Source organism: Bubalus kerabau, chromosome 6 (assembly GCF_029407905.1).
Source record: "Bubalus kerabau isolate K-KA32 ecotype Philippines breed swamp buffalo chromosome 6, PCC_UOA_SB_1v2, whole genome shotgun sequence".
NCBI classification, from domain to species: domain Eukaryota; kingdom Metazoa; phylum Chordata; class Mammalia; order Artiodactyla; family Bovidae; genus Bubalus; species Bubalus kerabau.
Genome location: NC_073629.1, coordinates 65,909,590 through 65,931,323, shown reverse-complemented (window position 1 = coordinate 65,931,323; position 21,734 = coordinate 65,909,590). Strand labels below are relative to the sequence as shown.

At 35.7% G+C, this 21,734-nt stretch overlaps 1 long non-coding RNA gene across 4 annotated transcripts; it reads left to right on the top strand.

The window, feature by feature from the left end:
- The first annotated feature begins 729 nt into the window (after positions 1 to 729).
- On the top strand, positions 730 to 13,888 carry LOC129656184 (uncharacterized). Of its 4 annotated transcripts, none has more exons than XR_008716253.1 (4): positions 730 to 965; positions 3,071 to 3,145; positions 6,958 to 7,164; positions 13,321 to 13,888. It is a non-coding gene; the product is annotated as an uncharacterized LOC129656184 (long non-coding RNA). The 4 variants fall into 4 exon arrangements; XR_008716255.1 differs by lacking the exon at positions 730 to 965 and adding an exon at positions 2,852 to 2,925; XR_008716254.1 differs by lacking the exon at positions 3,071 to 3,145.
- Positions 13,889 to 21,734: the final 7,846 nt, after the last annotated feature.

The window sequence follows — 21,734 nt, the reverse complement described above, 5'->3', positions numbered from 1 at the left end:
CAATGCAAATGATCTCTCAGAGTTTCTATGGGTTGGAATACAAATAGTCAGTTGATTTTGTGAGATCTGTGTTGGTGATGGCAATGTTACAGGCAATAATCATAACAATAGAATCACAGCAGATTAATGATTGTAGTTTCCTTGCAGCCATGAGTGAGTTAAGGAAATCAATAGCAAAGTAAGATAGTAACTGAGGATCAGGAAAATAGAAGAGTGGGGAACAGGAAGTATTTTTGGCAATACAGTTTTGGGAAGAAGCTATGTTAATTAATGATATATTTACTCTAAATTTAAAGAGTAAGGCTTCAAGGAGTAAGACATGTAATTTTTAATTTGTAACAGTGAGTAGTCATAAAAGATCTGAAGTTTGAGGTGTTGCTAGTAAGTACAGTGCTATGCTAGTCTTTAGAAGTTGGTAAAAACATGTAAAACTTAATTCAGCTTAATTTATATACTCTCAGCTAAGTTTTAGAAAGGTCTGATGAATTTCAAGATTTAAAAAAAAAAACTCTATTTGCTATTGACTCAGTTTGTTCTTTTCTTCTACTTTTTTAGTATCTCTGTTTTAAATATTTCCTTCTTCCCTTGAGGTTGATTCTTCTTAAGGCTATTTTTCTCCAAATGGACCTTCTAAACTGGGTAAATCATGAAAATCCTATTCCCTTTGCTAATGATTGGGTTATGGCAGGGTATTTAATCAAATGCTGACTGATGAATGAGATGGACGTTAGGTCTTCTGGAGGGGTTTTGAAATGTTTTCTTGCACTGAAGCCAAGATAGCTAGAGAAGAAATAGTCCGTCTTCTTTTTCCAGATATTGTGGGCCCTGGATTTTACTTGTTAAGCTGATATAGGTATTTTGCTTTCAGTTTGAAAACAAAGACATGAATAGAACATGGCTTATTGGAAAGTGGAGCTGGAGTCAGCATGTCTCACCTAGACCACACCTGCTTCTGAACTACTTATGTGAGAAAATTTAATTTCTTTATTATTCAGTGCAGTTTAGGACAGAGTATACTAGTCACTCAGTCCTGTCTGACACTTTTGAGACCCCACGGACTGTAGCCTGCCAGGCTCCTCTGTCTAGGAAATTCTCCAGGCAAGAATACTGGAGCAGGCAGCTATTCCCTTCTCCAGGGGAGCTTCCCGACCCAAGGACTGAACCCAGGTTTCCCACACTGCAGGTGAATTCTTTAACTTTTAAGCCATCAGGGAAGCCCAGGACAGAGTATTATTAGCTAAATCTCAGAAAGCATCTAAACTGATAATACTCCAAAAGTGTTTTGTCCTCTAAGCCAGTTACTGTCTTTATCTCTTTCTATGACTCATCATCTAATATCTTGAAAGAGAAGATATAATTTAGTTACTAGTCACTATTTGGTATAGAGAACCTCTCATAGGCAACATTTTTGTGCTTGGTAGGATTCATCATAGGCTATTGCCTCTTTATCCACTTTGATATCAAATTTGAGTGCTGGAATAGTCAGATATAGCCAGGCATACAGATTCTTATTACAGTTTATGATAACTTCTGTAAAAGACAAGCAAACAACTGTTTTGCATGGAGATAAGCATGGAGACTGACAGATTGTTTGATGTATTATGGCCTTTCCAGAAAAGATGCTTTATATGAGAACCCAATAAACCCTAAGGATGACTCCTCATTTAGTTGGTTTTCTCTAGTTTAGCCTCAAATAAGAAATCCCAAAAAGACAATTCAGAAATGGTCTTAATCCACTGATGTTATTTAAATAGTCTTTAATGAAAAAGAGAAATCTCTTTAGACTCTATTTTATCTTTGATCATAGGAATGAACCTTCAGATCAGCTATTGCATTAATATCTGTAGTAGATGAATAGAACCATAGAGATGAAATGATCCATGATGCTTGCATGTTTATTTAAATTAAAGGGGGGGGTGGGGGGGAGGAGACTGCCAACCAAAGTCAAATCAAGCATCAGACCTCTTATTATTTTTCAATATTTTTCCTCAGATTTTTCAAAAAGACAGCTAAATTGCTGAGCAATTTTCACCAATTGGACAGATATTTATGCAAACTTTATATATTGTCTTCAAAACTAAAACCACATAAGCTTTTCTTCTGGAAGTTTCAGGGTGTTAGTTCTAACTTTCTTTGGGACTTTTCAAATTTGAAGAGTAGAAAACTAAGGAAGGTCATTTTATGGATTATACAACAGAGAAAAAGACCTACAAATAACCCAACTACCTGTGCATTAGAATGAAATATGTTAGAAAGTGCCATCTGTTTTTCTACCCCTTCTTTTTCTATTTTTTAGAATGAATATATCTGACAGAACAATGAGTTTGTGAATGTGAATGAATTTACAGTTGACTGAAAAATAAAATCACTACAAAGTTGATCTGATAGATGATTATTCAAAACCCAAGATATATTTTACATAATAATAGAGCTCTGGTAAATAAGTGTGTGTTAAAAGAACAGATAATTTCTACCAGAAAGTAACTCTTTTAAAACGTTGCTTCCATTCTTCTCTGGCAGAATTAATGATCACTTGAATACAAAATAATATCAATTTGGTCTGATGTTTTCTGACAGTTGTATTTGAAAGAAAAATATTATGTAAACCCATGCATGTTCATGGGAGATGAGAAAAACGATGCTCAGGGCAACCTGGTGGTATTCTCTAATATATAATGCTGTTTGTGTCTCTTCTTTGATTATCTTTATGTCCCAATTATTAGCAACCATTAGTGCCCTCAGGATAAGGAAGAGCAAAACAAAACAAAACAAAGACCTGTCAGTCTGTAACTGACAGATAGGTCTTTGAGGCTATAGAAGGATTTATTGGTTCTCTGTTTCTAAATCTGTCAAAAAGACCTGAACAATTTCTTGCCTGAAAGAGGTTGAGGACTGAGCACCTGGAGGCCTTTAATAATGATGATGGTGAGAAAGCATGGTACTTTTGAAGTTAATTTTCAATGTGAATTATATTGAGTACTCTGGCTCAGAAAGAAACTCCTCTAGTGAAAGAAAGGGAAATATAACATTTCCTGAAGAGGGTATAAAACTTTTTTTTTCTTTTTTTTAGATTCTATTTGTAAATGGTATCAACAAGCCTAAGAAATAAAGCCTCATCTGGGCTCCACTGAATGTGATGAAATAAGTATTGATATCTACTTTTTTTGTTTCAATTTTTATACTGCATTTCATAGTATGAAAAAATAAAAAAGTCAAATATACTTTTGTATTTCTTTAAAAAATTTTTAATTTAATTTATTTTTTAATTGAAGGATAATTGCTTTACTGAATGTGCTGTTTTCTGTCAAACATCAGCATGAATCAGCCATAGGTGTACATAAGGGGGCATATGGTATGGTATGGTCTCCTGTTCTAAAATTTGATTTTCAGGTCAGTTCAGTTCAGTTCAGTCGCTCAGTTGTGTCCAACTCTTTGCGACCCCATGAATTGCAGCACGCCAGGCCTCCCTGTCCATCACCAACTCCCGGAGTTCACTCAGACTCATGTCCATCGAGTCAGTGATGCCATCCAGCCATCTCATCCTCTGTCGTCCCCTTCTCCTCCTGCCCCCAATCCCTCCCAGGATTAGAGTCTTTTCCAATGAGTCAACTCTTCACATGAGGTGGCCAAAGTACTGGAGTTTCAACAATTTGATTTTATGATGTTACTAAAAGCAAATAGAATGTGTCAGTTACAGTTTCTAACTAAAATAAATGCCATTTTCTGCCCACATATGAGTATTATCTCATGATAAGTACTGGGACTAACATTCTACAGTATTACTTTTTTCCAGTTACATTTGTTGAACTTCTATTATGTGCCAAGCAGGGTACTAGGAGCCGGTGATTCAAAAATCATACTTGTGATCTCTTTATGTGTTCATTTTTTGTGTGCTCAGAATGTACTGAATAGGACTGATAAGTAAGAACTAAGCAGACAATTATGACAGTATGCCAAATGCTGTAACAGAAGTGCCTGTTTCTAGTTTAAAGAGCCATGTGATTTCTTTCAAAGTACTTGAACTCTCAGAGAGGCAGCTTCTTTTCCATAAAGTGGTATTATTGTTACCTGGGTGAGAACAATCAAGTGGAGCAGATGCTTTCTTCCCAGCTCTTGCAACCCTAACATCTACAATTCATCATAATAATAATTTCTTGGAAGTCACTTAAAATATCCTAATCAAACTCCCACCTCCAGAAAACAATCATGAAATAATCAAGAACACAGATTCTAACCTTGTTTGCCCTTTAAGAGTTTCTAGAAAAGGTTTGTTTGGTATATAAAGATTCACAGTAAGGATGAGACAGTTATACTGTCAATGATAATTTGCCATAGCATTTTAGTTTTAGTGAGTGACTCCATGGTCATCCCAGTACTGGTTTCCACGTTTCCTCTTTTACAGATAGGCAGTTGGTAATTTTTAATTACAACGACCCAGAGGGATGGTACAGGGAGGGAGGAGGGAGGAGGGTTCAGGATGGGGAACACGTGTATACCTGTGGCAGATTCATGTTGATATATGGCAAAACCAATACAATATTGTAAAGTTAAAAAATAAAATAAAATAATAAAAAAATAAAGGTTTAAAGGGTAAAATAAATAAATAAATAAATAAAAAAACTTCTTGCAAGTTTTTAACTTTCATATTCTTCTGAACATACTCCATAAAGCTGTGTAGGAAATTACCAGGAAAAAAAATTAATAGTGTTCTCTTGATCATGATTACCTTATGAGGCTTCCAAACTAGTATCTAGAAATAAACTGAGAGGAAAGAAATAGATTTCCAAAGAATGTCCTAGTAACTGAAATTGTTGGATTTGATGTGCTTTCAGAGAAGGTCCTAGTAACTGACATTGCTATATTTGATGTCTTAGCACATGTCAAGCTGTATCTGAGTATGCAAAATGTAGTACAAGTTTTGTGCATTTGCCATGACTTCAAATAGAAGTTAATATATGGATGACAATTGCCAATATGTTACTATATCTTTATATTTCAATTTAATCCCATATTTAATTTAAACAATATTCTCAGAATATAATTTAAAAATCTGCTCCCAAATAGGATAGAATATCATGTATCTTGAATGATTGACGTGGATTGCAATATTACTGAGATAGAAGAACCCTGGCTAGTCAAAGTCAATTTTAAAGTTAATTTAAAAAATATATTAATTTTCTTACAAAGGGATAAGATAACTCAAATCAGTAATGTGGTGTCATTATCACCATTATTATTATAGGAATAAGAAATTGAAGTAGATGACAACTTAGGTCATTTCAAGTGATAATAGCTTTTGGTAGTTCTTACTTTATCATAACACTATGAATTAAGTGAAATAATGTATGTATGTAACAATGATTTGAAAATTACAGTGTTTTGTGTAAGTGTGCTATTCTGGTCATCTGATGGTCAGTTCTTCCTTAGTTGATCAGTTAATTCAAACAAATGACCAATTTCATCTCTTAAAACAGTTTTACTTCTTCCTCATAAAAATGATCAACTGTGTTACTGTATTGACTGCTTTCTAACATATTGTTAGGGTCCTGCTGTAACATTATTCTGGAGTCAGAGCTGAGAGTATCATAGACTAGTATGTGGAACAGTTAAGCCGCATCACTCCTTGGTGTTTTCTGATCGATAACTGAACATCTACAGTATGGCTTGGGAATTCTTTTACCTGACCCAGAATGTTCATTGGAACATGTGCCTGGAAATACTTTGGAAGTTGGTGGAAAAGAATTTGAATTATATCCATAACTGTGGTTTTATTAAGTATGAACTTATGTGAGGGAATGGACATCACTAAAAGAAATGAGGCTGGTGAGAGAAAGAGTGGGTCCTTTGAAAAAAATATTCTGAGGACCGGCAAACAAGTGGCAGTGCACCAAAGCTAGCCGCAGGTCTGCTTAGACGTAGGGGAGTTGCTTCTAGAGTAACATCTCTGGGAGGGAAGGCCTAAAACAAAGGGATAACTGCCATTCTGCTGAGAGAATTCCCTGGGAAAGAACTGGTGACCCAAACAGAACAGCATTTCCAACTGACTGGGAAAAGAAAGCATAAAAAGATGGCAGTTCATAGCAGGGAGAATATTGGTCCATGATTATTTTGTTATTATGTTTGGGAATCTACTCATACCACTCAGAGGATCACTTAACTAAAGAAGCCATTAATAACTCATGTGCATAAGCTAGAAAGATAAGAAAAGACTATCATTACTTAAGCATGCACTTTGTGTCAGACAATGGTTTATATGCTATATTATTTTATCTATCAATTATTTAACCAATTTGTGCCTTTGATATGCCAGGCACTGTTAAAGGCTTGTAGATACATCAATGACTGTGATAGATGAAGTTTTATTCTTATGGGGCTTACAATATAATAGAACTGGGATTAAAAATTTTAAAAAAGATTAAGATAATTTCTGTAATAATTTTTTTTGTTAAATAGTAGTATAATATTGTATGATGACTGAAGAAACTTTGATTAGAACTGTCAAAAGTTACATTTAATAAAGAGCTGAAGATTGAAAAGATAGGTTTAGAGTAGTATCATCAGAAAAAGAAAGAAGAATCCAATTTATTAGATTTTGCTGAGAAGCAAAAGACAAGAACAGAAAAAATGTCATCAGATTTAGTAAGATACAGGTCATGGCTAAATTTGAGAAAACATGACTAAATAGAAATTGTTGAGAATAAAGATACAAAAGTGGAGATGGTTTAGAGAAAACTCTATTAGTATTGCTATGAAAGAAATCAGGGGTAGTGCAGTTGATAGAGAAAAATTGTCACCCAACAAGTAACTTTTTAATAGTGTGAAATTAGATTATAATGATAAGCATGATCTTAGAAGAGTAGTGATACAGAAAATGATAAAAAATGGCAATGATGGTTTATAATCTGCCAGATATTTTTCTAAGGGATTTACCATAATTATCTATATTTATCTTCACAGCATCCCCTCAAAGAAAATTTTACAATGGATTCCATTTTATACAGAAGAACACTGAGACTCAGGGATGATATCCTTTCTCAAGTTGTACACATAGTAAACACAGAATTATGATTTGAACCCAAAACATTTGACTCCAGAGCATACATTCTTAACTTGAGAAAGCAAGAGAAAAAGGAGAGACTCACTGAAGTTAGACATATTGTGAAGGTAAGTTACCTGTAAAAAGTCACTCAACTACTCTACATAGATCCAGTATTTGCATCCCAATCTCTCTGATTCAAAAGTTTCCCCTTGTAGCTCACTGCAAAGTCAACAAGCCCTAATCTTTCTAACATTACTCAACACTGTGCATGTTTTGGGATGAGGAAAGGAGAAAGTGAGTAAAGGAATTAATTATATAGAAATTGCCAACCCTAACATAAATATATATATATACTTGCGTATATTTTGGGAAGCCTGCACAGTCCTTGGAATTTAAAGCTCATTTTCCTAGTTACGTGGCCACGCCCAAGTACCAACATCTTCAAGTCTTAGTTTTCTGTCTTTTGGCACTGCCATGTGGTGTGCTGGATCTTAGTTTCCCAGAGCAAGAATGAAACCTGTGCCTCTTGTATTGGAAGCTCAGAGTCTTAACCACTGGACAGCCAAGGAAGTCCCCTAAGCCTTAGTTTCAATGTGTAAAATGGAGAGGTTAATAATTCTCTTAGTGGATTTTTTATAGATGAACTATATCATATACGTGCAGGTACTGAAAAGTTGTTGTTGAAGCACAAAAGACACCAGGATTCTTGGCCTCTGGAGGAGAAGAAAGCAATCCGGGGCCAGAGGCTGGATTGCTCAGAGCTTTTGTGTAATAGTTTTATCAAAGTATAAAAGAGATAGAGAAAGCTTCTGACATAGACATCAGAAGGGGACAGAAAGAGTGCCCCCTGGCTAGTATGAGGCAAGGGAGTTATATACTTTTTAATTAAAGTGAAGTTGTTCAGTTTTGTCTGACTCTTTGTGACCCCATGGACACCAGGCTCCTCTGCCTATGCGATTTTCTAGGCAAGAGTACTGGAGTGGGTTGCCATTTCCTTCTCCAGGGAAGTTCCCAACCCGGGGATCGAAATCAGGTCTCCCACATTGTAGACAGACGCTTTGTCTGAGCCACCAGGGAAGTCACTTTTTAATTAGTTATTACAATGAATCAAAAGAATGTCTGGAGGTTGTAACGGTCTTACTAGACTCATTTCCATTATTTACATTTTAAGATAACAGGATTAGCCAGAAGGTTTTCAGGAAGGAGAAGCTGTCCTCAAGTAGGATACATTGTTATATAATCCTTAGTACAAAGTTTAAACTGAGTTGTTTGTTGTGTAATCATCAGTTCCAGGCTTAAAGATAAAAATGTTTAATGTGACTAAGACAAAGGAGTGTAGAGGGGAAGAAAAAAAAAAAAAGAAAATTTGTCCTTTCCTCCTCCCTGGTGGCTCAGATGGTTAAGCGTCTGTCTACAATATGGGAGACCCGGGTTCGATCCCTGGGTCAGGAAGTTCCCTGGAGAAAGAAATGGCAATCCACTCCAATACTATTGCCTGGAAAATCCCATGGACAGAGGAGCCTGGTAGGCTACAGTCCGTGGGGTCGCAAAGAGTCAGACACGACTGATCGATCTTCACTGTAATCTGTCCTTGGAAACTCCCAAACTTCTTATCAACCTGCCTAGGAATTGACTCTTTCAGTACTTTTTAGACTATAAAGCGTTATACTTCAGTAAGGTATTATTATGATCATTTTTACTATGGTTGCTTTCATGAATATTGGGAACTTGGGTGTACCAGCTATCTCTGGATTTTTACTTTCTCTTCTGGATATTCCTTGTATTCTCTGTGGTGGGGAAAGGGGAGAGAACAGGGGCTGACATTTGTATAATATATTAATGAGATTGCTTTACTCTTTTAGTTGAGTTCTGCCAATAGGAGGTAAAAGTAAGAAAGTAAGGGATAGAAATAAAGATATCATCTGTCTGGTTTTCATCATGCCAGGCCAATTTTGGAATGGTTCTGTTTATCCTACAGAAGCCACAGATTCTGTCCGACTCTATTAACGGTTCAGGTCATTGGATTCTACTGCTGCCCCTTCAGGAGTAGTTGAGGTGGGTGGGTGGTAATGGATTTCTGCCTGTTGGTTTCACTATAGCAGCCCACTCCTTAGTTTCTCTTTTGACTATGCGAACTTTTTTTTTTTATTTTTGCCTAGACTGACTGCCTTTGCCTTCCCTGGTAACTCAGAGGGTAAAGCATCTGCCTGCAATGCAGGAGACTCGGGTTTGATCTCTGGGTCAGGAAGATTCCCTGGAGAAGGAAATGGCAACCCACTCCAGTGTTCTTGCCTGGAGAATCCCATGGACGCCTGGTAGACCACAGTCCATGGGATCGCAAAGAGTCAGACACGGCTGAGGAACTTCACTTTCACTGACTACCACCTGCTTCATGAATAACTCTTGCTGTGGGGATTCTTAAGGTTTCTCTCTCTCTCCTTTTGGTTTTGCAGTGATTTCTGACTTTTTAGTCAGTGGCTCTTTTCAATAACCATTCCTGCCCCAAAGTATCTTATCATAAGTGCTGACTCTGTTTTTTAAGAAATCAAACTTACATAAAACAGTCAACCACAATTTTGATAAATATGAAAGGGCCAACATTACAATCTGAAGTTTATTTTTTAATTAGAGACAAACATTATCATCTGTATCAGTCATGTTATAAATATTTTCTACATTTGTACCATGTTTGGTGATATCCTCTCATAAACAGAAGTTCTAAGTTTTAATGTGGTTAAAATGTCCAGTTTTTCTTTAATAGATTGTTTTTTAAAAACATATTTAAGAAACACTGATATTGCAACTTATTCTATGTTTTCTACTAAATTTTTTATGTTTTTATCTTTTGTATTCTATTATTTAATCCAAGTGAAATTGGTATTTTATTATGATATGGGGTAAGGGCTAAGTGTAATTTTTAAATGAATGCATTATCTTCCCCATTCGTATGTAATATCAGTTCTATCATAAACTAAATTTCCATATCCCTGTTCTTTGCATTATTTAACTTTTTAGCCTTATACTAATACTTCTATCTTAATATAGATTTATAATGTCCTGATTGTTAGCTAGACATATCTATTCTATCTTATTATTATTATTTTTAGGAATGGCTTAACTATTCATTACATTTTGCATTACCATTCAGATTTTAGACTGTCAATCACTGCAAAACATGCTTATATTATAATTTTAAGTATATTAAATGTAGATTATTTGGGGAGAATAGACATCATGTTACATTAAAAATCTTAATCCATGAACATGGTATTTTCTATATAGGTAATAATACTGTCAAAAATAATGAAAACATTTTTTCCTGTCTTTCTAGTTCTAGTAATTTTATTCCTTTGATTAATTATATATGTTTTAAGTTTTTATTCAGGCAAAGAGCCCCCCAGATAATGTTGAATATAAAGATTTTCTTTACTTATATTTGATATTAAGATGAAAGCTTTAAATTTTTAACTTTATATGTATTTTCTTTAGTTTATTATACATGACTATATGTATGTATTATTTTACATATATCTTTTGCCATATTAATATAATTCCACTATATCACTATTTTTTAGGTAATATATTGTTGAACATTATTGAATGTCTTATCTTTATCAATTTTTCATAATTTATGATTTTATTTTTGTTTAATCAGTTGACATTGTCAATCAAGTTAATTTACTTATAGTGTTAAACTGATACTGTAACCTGAGTACTTTAAGTGATGACAAATTATCTTTACATATTGCTGAGTCAGGTTGCTAATATTTCATTTAGGATTTTTAAATCCACATCCATGAGTATAATTTTCCTTTCTCATTCTGACCTTGTGCTATTTTGGTATCAAGTTTATGTTAACCTCATAATTTGAGCTGGAGAATCTTTCTTCTTTCTCTGTTAGATTTTAAAAAAATCCTAAATTTTAATTGCTTCTTTTTGTATTTGGTAAACCTTATCAAGAACATATTAGGACGGATAGTTTTCTTTTAGAAAAAAATTTAAATTACTAATTTATTATCTTTGTTACTTATCAGATCAGATCAGTCACTCAGTCGTGTCCGACTCTTTGCGACCCCATGAATCGTAGCATGCCAGGCCTCCCAGTCCATCACCAACTCCCGGAGTTCACTCAGACTCATGTCCATCAAGTCAGTGATGCCATCCAGCCATCTCATACTCTGTCGTCCCCTTCTCTTCTTGCCCCCAATCCCTCCCAGCATCAGAGTTTTTTCCAATGAGTCAACTCTTCGCATGAGGTGAACAAAGTACTGGAGTTTCAGCTTTAGCATCATTCCTTCCAAAGAACACCCAGGACTGATCTTTAGAATGGACTGGTTGGATCTCCTTGCAGTCCAAGGGACTCTCAAGAGTCTTCTCCAACACCACAGTGCAAAAGCATCAGTTCTTCGGCGCTCAGCCTTCTTCACAGTCCAACTCTCACATCCATACATGACCACTGGAAAAACCATAGCCTTGACTAGACAGACCTTGGTTGGCAAAGTAATGTCTCTGCTTTTGAATATGCTATCTAGGTTGGTCATAACTTTCCTTCCAAGAGCAAGCGTCTTTTAATTTCATGGCTGCAGTCACCATCTGCAGTGATTTTGGAGCCCAAAAAAATAAAGTCTGACACTGTTTCCACTGTTTCCTCATCTATTTCCCATGAAGTGGTGGGACCGGATGCCATGATCTTCATTTTCTCAATGTTGAGCTTTAAGCCAACTTTTTCACTCTCCTCTTTCACTTTCATCAAGAGGCTTTTTAGTTCTTCTTCACTTTCTGCCATAAGGGTGGTGTCATCTGCATATCTGAGGTTATTGATAGTTCTCCTGGCAATCTTGATTCCAGCTTGTGCTTCTTCCAGCCCAGCATTTCTCATGATGTACTCTGCATATAAGTTAAATAAACAGGGTGACAATATACAGCCTTGACATACTTCTTGTCCTATTTGGAACCAGTCTGTTGTTCCATGTCCAATTCTAACTGTTGCTTCCTGATCCGCATACAAATTTCTCAAGAGGCAGATCAGGTGTTCTGGTATTCCCATCTCTTTCAGAATTTTCCACAGTTTATTGTGATCCACACAAAGGCTTTGGCATAGTCAATAAAGCAGAAATGGATGTTTTTCTGGAACTCTTTTGCTTTTTCCATGATCCAGTGGATGTTGGCAATTCGATCTCTGGTTCATCTGCCTTTTCTAAAACCAGCTTGAACATCAGGAAGTTCACGGTTCACATATTGCTGAAGCCTGACTTGGAGAATTTTGAGCACTACTTTACTAATGTGTGAGATGAGTGCAATTGTGCGGTAGTTTGAGCATTCTTTGGCATTGCCTTTCTTTGGGATTGGAATGAAAACTGACCTTTTCCAGTCCTGTGGCCACTGCTGAGTTTTCCAAATTTGCTGGCATATTGAGTGCAGCACTTTCACAGCATCATCTTTCAGGATTTGGAATAGCTCAACTGGAATTCTATCACCTCCACTAGCTTTGTTTGTAGTGATACTTTCTAAGGCCCTCTTGACTTCACATTCCAGGATGTCTGGCTCTAGGTCAGTGATCACACCATCGTGATTATCTGGGTTGTGAAGATCTTTTTTGTACAGTTCTTCTATGTATTCTTGCCATCTCTTCTTAATATCTTGTTACTTATAAGGATAGTCAAATATTCTAATTTTTCTTAAGCTATTTTGGGATTATTGGTCTTAAGAACTATTATTGCCTCAGCCTAACACATGAAAAAAACATGGTCAGAGAATTCATCACTTTTCCAAGAGTAATCTGATGGAAAACTTTGAAGGAAAGATTTGAACCCAGGAAGCTAGTTCCAATATCCAGATTTTTAAACTTCCCAGTTGCACTGTCTATTAAACTGCACATTTTTAGAAAACTGTCTATTTCATCTCTGTTTTCAGGGTTTCAGAGAAAAACGTGTTTTTGTTTCATTTCAAATACTGCTGCTGCTTGCTGCTGCTAACTCCCATCAGTCGTGTCCGACTCTGTGTGACCCCATAGACGGCCTCCTACCAGGCTCCTCTGTACCTGGGATTCTCCAGGCAAGAACACTGGAGTGGGTTGCCATTTCCTTCTCCAATGCATGAAAGTGAAAAGTGAAAGTGAAGTTGCTCAGTTGTGTCCGACTCTTAGGGACCTCATGGACTGCAGCCTACCAGGCTCCTCCGTCCATGGGATTTTCCAGGCAAGAGTACTGGAGTGGGGTGCCATTGCCTTCTTGGTTTCAAATACTAATGGTCTATAATTATAATTTCATTTTCATTCCTAGATTTGTATGTATGCTTGGGTGCTAAGTCACTTCAGTTGTGTCCCGTTCTTTGTGATCTATGGACTATAGCCCACCAGCCTCCTTCATCCATGGAATTCTCCAGGCAGGAATACTGGAGAGAGTTGCCATGCCGTCCTCCAGGGGATCTTCCTGACCCAGGAATCGAACCGGACTCACTTAGTCTCCTGCACTGGTAGAGGAACTCTTTACCATTAGGGCTACTAGGGAAGTTGTTTGTATGCATACCTGCTATGTTTTTCTCTTACTCATCTAACTAAGGATGCTTTATTTTTTATTGGCTGGTTCAGAAACAAGTTTTGAATTGATTCTACTTTGTCATGTGTTATACTTTATTAATCTCTGCTCTCTTCTTTTGTTTAACATATCTTCTTATTTTTATTTTGCTATCTTTTCTAACAAGTTATAAGTTTAGTAATATTGAATGTATCTTATAGCATTGTGGAAGTTTTCACATCATTCATTTAGTACTAATTTAAACATTTTTATCTTGACTTGTTTTTTCACCAGTGAATTATTTTAAATATTTTTAATTTCCCTCTAAATACATGATATCCAAGCTTTCCTTTGCTGTTATTATTGCTACTTATTTCTAATTTTATATCATTCTTTTGTTCATATTTTCAAAGATTAGGTACTTAAAATATATAATATTAGTAAAGATCAAGCCAAGAGACAGAAACCACCTATTATTTGAATAGGGAAGCTTCAACCTTATGATTTATTTAGTACTAAGTAATTATCAAAAGAACAAAATAAGATTTTAAGGTATCCCTTTAATCTACTAAATATTATGACTTCTTCTAAATATCACTTGTTCAATGAATAGCATTATTATTTATACCAAGAACTAAGTTATGAACCTCTATTCCATTCCCCACGCACTTTGGAAATTACCTTCTTCATCTCATCTAGTTACCATGTAGTGAAGAGTTCAGATCCGGTGAATCCATTCCACATTACCATCTGAGTGATATTTAGAAATGCAAATTTAATCATTTCTCTTAACTATTTATAATATTTCCATGCCTCCTTCTTCCCTTAAGTATAGAAATCTTTAATCTGCCCTAAGAAATCTTTAGTCTCCCACTGATCCTGTCTTATTACCCACTTTCTGCCTTTTCTGCACTGAATTACTCGCAATTTACTGATGCACAGCAGGCTTAGGCATGTATTTTCCCTACATTCTATATTGTACAAGTTTTTAAAATATAACGGTTCTTTACATTCTGGCGAGTTCTACTCTTTTCCTCATCTCTCTTTCAGATAAAGTTATACTTGACTTATAAAGCTCATATAGCTATTATATCAATTCAGAAATCTTTCTTCTCTTCCTGGGAAGGGGAATAAATGTTCTCCCTTAGCATCATCATCACATCCATACTATAGAACTTATCATACAGCATTCTGTTATTATATCCAACTTACAAATGAATAAAATAAAGAATCAGATAAGCCTTTTACTCAAGGTCACAGAGGAAAATAAACACTGCTTAGTTTTATGGTCTGTTTATTACCTTATTATCTGAGAGACAAATAAAAGTCAAATCATCACATGCATAAAGGTGACATAATTCTAAAATAAATTTTTAGTTAGGAATTCCAAATGTTTTAGAAAGAAGCAGAGCACTTTTTGGAAAAAAATATGAACTTGTCCTCAGAAACTCGATATGTAACATCCACTCCCCTCCCCTGCTTCCTGAGTATAACAGTCTGAAAAACACTGCTCTATTTGTTTTTCTTGTAGTATCAGAAACAATACAAACCTGCATGCCTAACAAATCATCTGTGAGATAATGGCAAGGGGGTAGATAACTTAAGAAAAACAGGAAACAATCCCCATGGTACTTTAAATATTAATCAAAACAAGTTTTCCTTAGGAAGACTTATGGTGAAGCTAAGATCAACAGAATGAGTCATATCCAGTCCAGAATGAGCCAGGGAAGGGGGAGGGATGTGTCACTTTAGGATTCATTCTACTATTGGGAGAAAGGTTTTACAATTACAAGTATAAATTATATAAAGCACAGCTGAATCATATGCCATACTTTTATACAAACTATTCCTAAGTTTCATGACTTTATTATTGAATTGTATTTATTACAGTCATAGAATAATTTTTCAATATACTTGAAGCCAGTAAAACCAGGTGACAGTTCAAGTGTAAGAAGTTTGATTTTGAAATCACATTATTTTTGTCCCTTTTAAGGGAGCATTTTATTTTATAATGTTTAACAGGTTAAGATTTATAGTCAGGCAGACACAGCTTCAAATCTCAACTGTGCTGTTTTCCAAATGGAAACCTTGGGCAACTTGCTGAACCTCTCTAAGATGGTTTGCTTGCTTCTATAAATGCAGATAACAATAGTTACAACATATGAGTATTGGAAGGAGGCATAAAATTAAGTATCAATTGTAAAATTATGAATAACTGACAAAAAACCAAACCAGTTTATGAAAAAACAAATTCATTTATTGGTTCTCAAAACTCTCGAATGTAGCAATAATCTGCTTCAGAGGAAGCTTGATCCAGGGTTCAAGCAAGATGACTAGACCCTGGCTATTCTTTCTATATATCTCAGTACGTTTCCTTTGTGCGGGTGCATTCACAGCCTTTTCCTCCATTTGTCATGTCAAACTATGGTGCTGATCCTCACATCCTTTTCTGTTCATCCTGTAGGAAGCTCGTCATGAAAGATAGATTTTGGTTTTAGGTATACCTACCAAAGATACATTCACTTTAATTGGGCTGTCTTAGATTACCTGGTTCTTAGACCATTCACCATGACTGGCAGAATGTAGTAACCTGATTGACTTGGGCCTGATGTACATTCTCCATTCTAAAGCAAAATACTGATAGATCTTCCTCTTAAATGTCATGAGCTGAGAAGGAGAAATAAATCTCTGAATAAGAATTAAAGAGGAGGAGAAGTTCCAGAAGAAGAGTTAATAGGTACTTGAGAAGAGCTGGTGAATAAACCAAATTCTGCTCTCTTATATTAAAGAGAGTGACTCTCTAACTGCAGGCCTAGAAGATTTCAATGTGTGACAATATCAAATAACAAACAATGAAAGAAAACCTAATCTTTATTTGTAACACTTCCCTTTTTTTTAAGCCTTTAAGTTTCTAGACTAATGGTCATACATAGCAGAGTTCTTTAATTTTGACTAGATTTTCATCAACATGTTTCTTGTGGTTAGCCAGGGTTGCATCTGATTCTCTTTTTAAAGCAATGAAGATAATCAAATAGGAAATGCAAATTAAAATTTAAAAACATTTTCTAATGTGCTATAAATAAACTATTACTTTTCACAATTATACCGGACTGAATAAGTAAAGAAGATTAAAGCAAAGAATTGTTGGGATTCAATGGCACTGTCATTTCATAAATAACATTTGAGTGACAGAAAAAGAGGCCAATCACTGCTACCATGTTGGACAAATTAAATGGGAGGAAGTGCTGTGTCTGTATTTTAGTTTCCTTAAAGAAGTAAATATTAAACAATTCTTACAATGATGGTGGCAAGTTGTCCCAGATCTGTCTGAAAGTATCGTCACTGTTAAGCTGACTCCTCACTAAACACTCTTTCTAACATCATGTCTTTCAATTTGTTACAAATTTAGAGAAAACTTTTTTGTTCAGATTGGATTACAAACAGTTCTAAATGTTTTGACTTAGTGCTGTAGTTTGCTACTCAAGTCACAAATGACGTGGTTTCTCCATCTCTATCTCTTCACCTCTTTCTACCCCAAAGATCCGATATCGGTTTCTGGCAAGCGTGCTGTGATGTGGCAGCAACACAGAACAATGTGTGCTAGTCAAGAGTTATTTTTAAATCATGTTTGTGACAAAACAGATATAGGGTAATTTTGTACTCCACTTGCACAAAGATTTTGGCCTGTAAACTCCACAGACACTGTTGTATAAATAAGTTGGCAAAGATTTACCTAGTACTAGGTAGCTGATAGTGTTTGTTGGGGACCTAGATTCTGAGATATTTTAGTTTCTAAGTAGACTATTGCTATAAATGGAAAGCCAGTTGTATTTGTTATTGATGGGGGCTTCCTGGGTGGCTCCGGTGGTAAAGAATCTGCCTGCAATGCAGGAGACCCCGGTTTGATTCCTGGGTTGGGAAGATCCCCTGTAGAAGGAAATGGCAACCCACTCCAGTATTCTCGCCTGAAAAATCCCATGGACAGAGGAGCCTGGTGGGCTACAGTCCATGGGGTCACAAAGAGCCGGATACGACTGAGCGAGTAAGCACAAAGCATAGGTCTGCTCAAAACCAAGTTGAAATCTTGACAGAATTAGTATGCTTATGTGGATAACATAACTCTTGAGATTATTATTGTTTTTTTACTTTTGGTAATTGGAAAGAGTGAAAAACATTTTGTGAACTTAAAAACAATTTGGGATGTTGGATTTGGTTTTGGGACCTCCTTAAGAAATATAATTTATCCTATTTTGTCTAAAATTTAACTTCTATGGGAGAAAATATGTCACAATTCAGGCTGAAAAGATAAATACCAAGAAAAGGTCCTCACTTGATATTTTCTTGAAGGATAAACATTTCCCATTTCCCTACATTTTAAGATGTGCACATCAAATCATCTTTGGATAAGACATTTGGTGGCATGTATAAGAGATACTTGATCATTTAACCTTCAGCTCCTGCTCTGATTTTCTGGTTCCTCTCAAGGAGGGTTGAGAATGTGAGCCTACTTGGCATTCCTTTGTGACATTGGGCAAATAATAGTTAATTCCTCTTTTCTTCAGAAGACTTGAACTATTTACAAGTCCTGTTCCAGGTTGAAAACAGCAGTGATACTGCAAGGCAACTTCAGAAATGAGAATGTTTCTTCATTTAACCATAGCTTCAACACGAAGTTTCAACTTTGGAAACCTAGATCTACTGCTATAGTTGATAAGTTTACAGAAGTTCTAACCTGTCTATGTGAAGATTTCACTTTTCTAGGCCATTGAAGAACAATTTAGAGGAATTATTTCTTTGGGTACTGTGAAGGGCACTCTGGAGGGCTTCAAATAGGAAATTACTTCACTTGGTTGAACATTGTATACTCAGGGAGTCATTTATTCATCTTTGTTCCCTTCAGGATCAGCCCAAGTATAAAAAGATATCTTATAGATTTATCAGTGAGCATTAGCAAAGGGCACTAAAGAAAATTACAAAAATTAAATTAGATTTCTGGAATCCAGCCTGGCCAATTAATACCCATTATCATATTGTTGTGCATTTTAACAAAAACTCACTGTTAAATATATTAAAGTCCCCTTTGAGCATTAATTAAAGACACTCACAACTGACTTGAGAGGTATCATTTCTTATGTCAGGGCTATTATTTTCATGTATGAAATATTAAGCAAAGAGAACAAAGCAGTTGTCTACTGGTCATCAGTGAGTCAGAAGCTAGAGGTAAACAGATTCTTGGCTACAGTTTGTTCTGCGTTGGTAACTGCAGTCTCTCAACTGCTCTTTTATATCCTGGTCTTGTTTCCTGCCTCTGGGAAAGAAAAAAAGGCAATAGGTATACTTTTAAATCATAATTAAACTCTGAGCCAATAAATCACCAACATTTTAAAGTATTCAATGAATTCTTGCTTTATCTAAATTTTTAAGAGCAACTACTTTTCAATAAGTCTTAAGAACTTGCTGTGAGATTGACCATGTTTAGGTCAAATGCGTCAAAGAGAGTTTAGAACAAAGAGGCTCTGCTTGGAGCACGCCTTCCTCCCTTCCTCTGTAGAGCCGCCATGTCAGACAGGAGGCTATGACCAGTTCCTTCCTGTGACTCTTACCTCAGCTGCTGAGTAGTAACAAAAGCACTTAAGAAAGATGAAAAGTGACCTGACGTTTTACCCAGATGTTGATTAACAGCTAGAGACAGTACAAACTAAAATGTTTAATCACAGTGTTAGAGGAACAATATGAATATAACACCATCTGACCTTTGAAAACAAGAAAAAAAAATTGACCTTTACAATGTGCAGTTCTTGCTTTTATCGAAAAAAGTGATGTCTCTTCAATGTGCTGTGTTGATTCTAGTACTAAATAACTGTTTTCTGTCTTATTGCCATAAAAATAGTGTGTAATTTTTGTAACAACCAATTTTAAATACAAAAATGGGTCTAGTAACTCTAATTAAACATTTTATATAGTCTATTAAAATCTACATACCAAATGTACTGAGAAAATTTCAAATTTTTTTCCGGAAAAGCCATTATATGCTATTTGCCCTGTGGGGAAAAAATATTCACCTGAGTTAATATGTATTTTGACTCCTAAGATAGCCTGCTGTGGCAAAGTTTTATAATAAACCCATTGGGGCTTCCCTGGTGCAATTAGAGACAATGATTAGCCAATATTCATATATATATATGATATTCATATATATATTCATATATATTCAATATTCATATATATATTCATATATATATATTTAAGGATCATATATATATACATATATATAAGGGCTTCCCTGGTATCTCAGATGGTAAAGAAACTGCCTGCAATGCAGGAGACCCAGGTTCATCTCTGGGTCGGGAAGATCCCCTGGAGAAGGGAATGGCAAACCGCTCCAGTATTCTTGCCTAGAGAATCCCATGGGCAGAGGAGGCTGGTGTGTTATAGTCTATAGGGTCACAAAGAGTCTGATAAGACTAAATGACAAATGACTGCACTTTCACTTTTCAAAAATAGACTTAATTATTTCTAAAAAACTGACAGAACAAAACCTCTCACATATCTTTAACTACTCCACCCACCATTCTTTACACCTACAATGAATGCCTTCCTCAAACTTCTGATGCTCAGTTCTTTTCCCAAAAATTCCTTAATAAAAAAATAAGAGAAGCAACATTTTACTGTTTACATTTATGTATTACAAGATGCAGTCTTGGCAAGATGCATATTAAAAAATATTTCTTTGCACCTGTGGAGTTGGTTGAAATATGTATGCAACCATTTTAATGACCTGGCTTTCTCTATATATGGATTAAAACTTAAACAGAAATCTTCCCTGATTTCCAGTTTCTATATATAGTGATTGATAGTGAAAGTTGCTCAGTCGTGTCCTACTCTTTGTGACCCCATGGACTTATACAGTCCATGGAATTCTCCAGACCAGAATACTAGTGTTGGTAGCCTTTCCCTTTACCAGGGATTGAACCCATTTTCCACATTGTAGGCAGATTCTTTAACAGCTGAGCCACAAGGGAAGCCCATAATATATTTTTTTCAAAAATTGATTAAAGATTTGGAAAAATGAAATGTGATGCCTGTATTCTCCCTAAATAAACATTCCCCAAAGAGAATCTTACAAAAATCCTCTTCCAAGTAACATGCAACTCTAAATCGCAGCTGGCATTGTTTTCATAACACCAATCTAGCTAAACCTGCTTCATTAAATTGCTTAATCTTAGAAAAAGGGATTCATTTCATTAACCCCACTTCACAAACATAATTCAATTTCATACCTAAAAGATATCTAGTATGAACAATTCTATTAAAACAACATGAATGATCAGATGCCATTGTTACTTCAAATTGGTTTCTCTAATAAAATAAACTGATTTTATTCCAAGACTTGTTTTTCACTCTGGGCACTGACTAGAAGTGGAATCCAGAGTGAGGCTTTCAAATAGAGAAATCCAGGGACATGAGAATGTTCAGATTATTCATAGGCTTGACAAGGCAAGCGCATTTGCCTACAGGTATCCTTTCTCCAGGTTCCTAAACATTCCTGTGCTTCCTTTCCTTCAGTTTCTTTCCTCTTTTCATTACCATCTGAATCACTGTACAACAGGGACCCTTTCATGTGAATGATGAGATACAATTATTTGTCACTGGCTTAAAGCTATTTATACTTAGTAATGTTTGCAACTTTCTTCTTGACAAAGGAGCCAACACCGCTACTGTTTCAGTGTGTGTATTTCACATGCAGCATTGCAAATGGACCCTCTGTGTTAGGAGATTAAGTGACTAGACAGGTCTTGTAGTTGAAGTGTCTTTTGAAACCCTGAAGGTAAAGGAAGAAAATGTGAGAAAATTTAGTGGTTATGTTACAACAGTAATTTTTGAGGAAATGTGTATTTATGAGGAAAGAAAAAGAAAGGTGTAGGTTCTAATCACTATTTGAAGAGAAGTGCTTCTTTTATGTACCTCACACTGAATATTGACTCAGGGTAGTGCTTTTATACCACATCCAGCATCATTTGTCCAACTCTTTGTAAACCCATGGACTGTATAGTCTATGGAATTCTCCAGGCCAGAATACTGGAGTTGGTAGCCTTTCCCTTCTCCAGGGTGTATTCCCAACTCAGGGATCGAACCCAGGTCTCCCACATTGCAGGTGAATTCTTTACCATCTGAGCCAC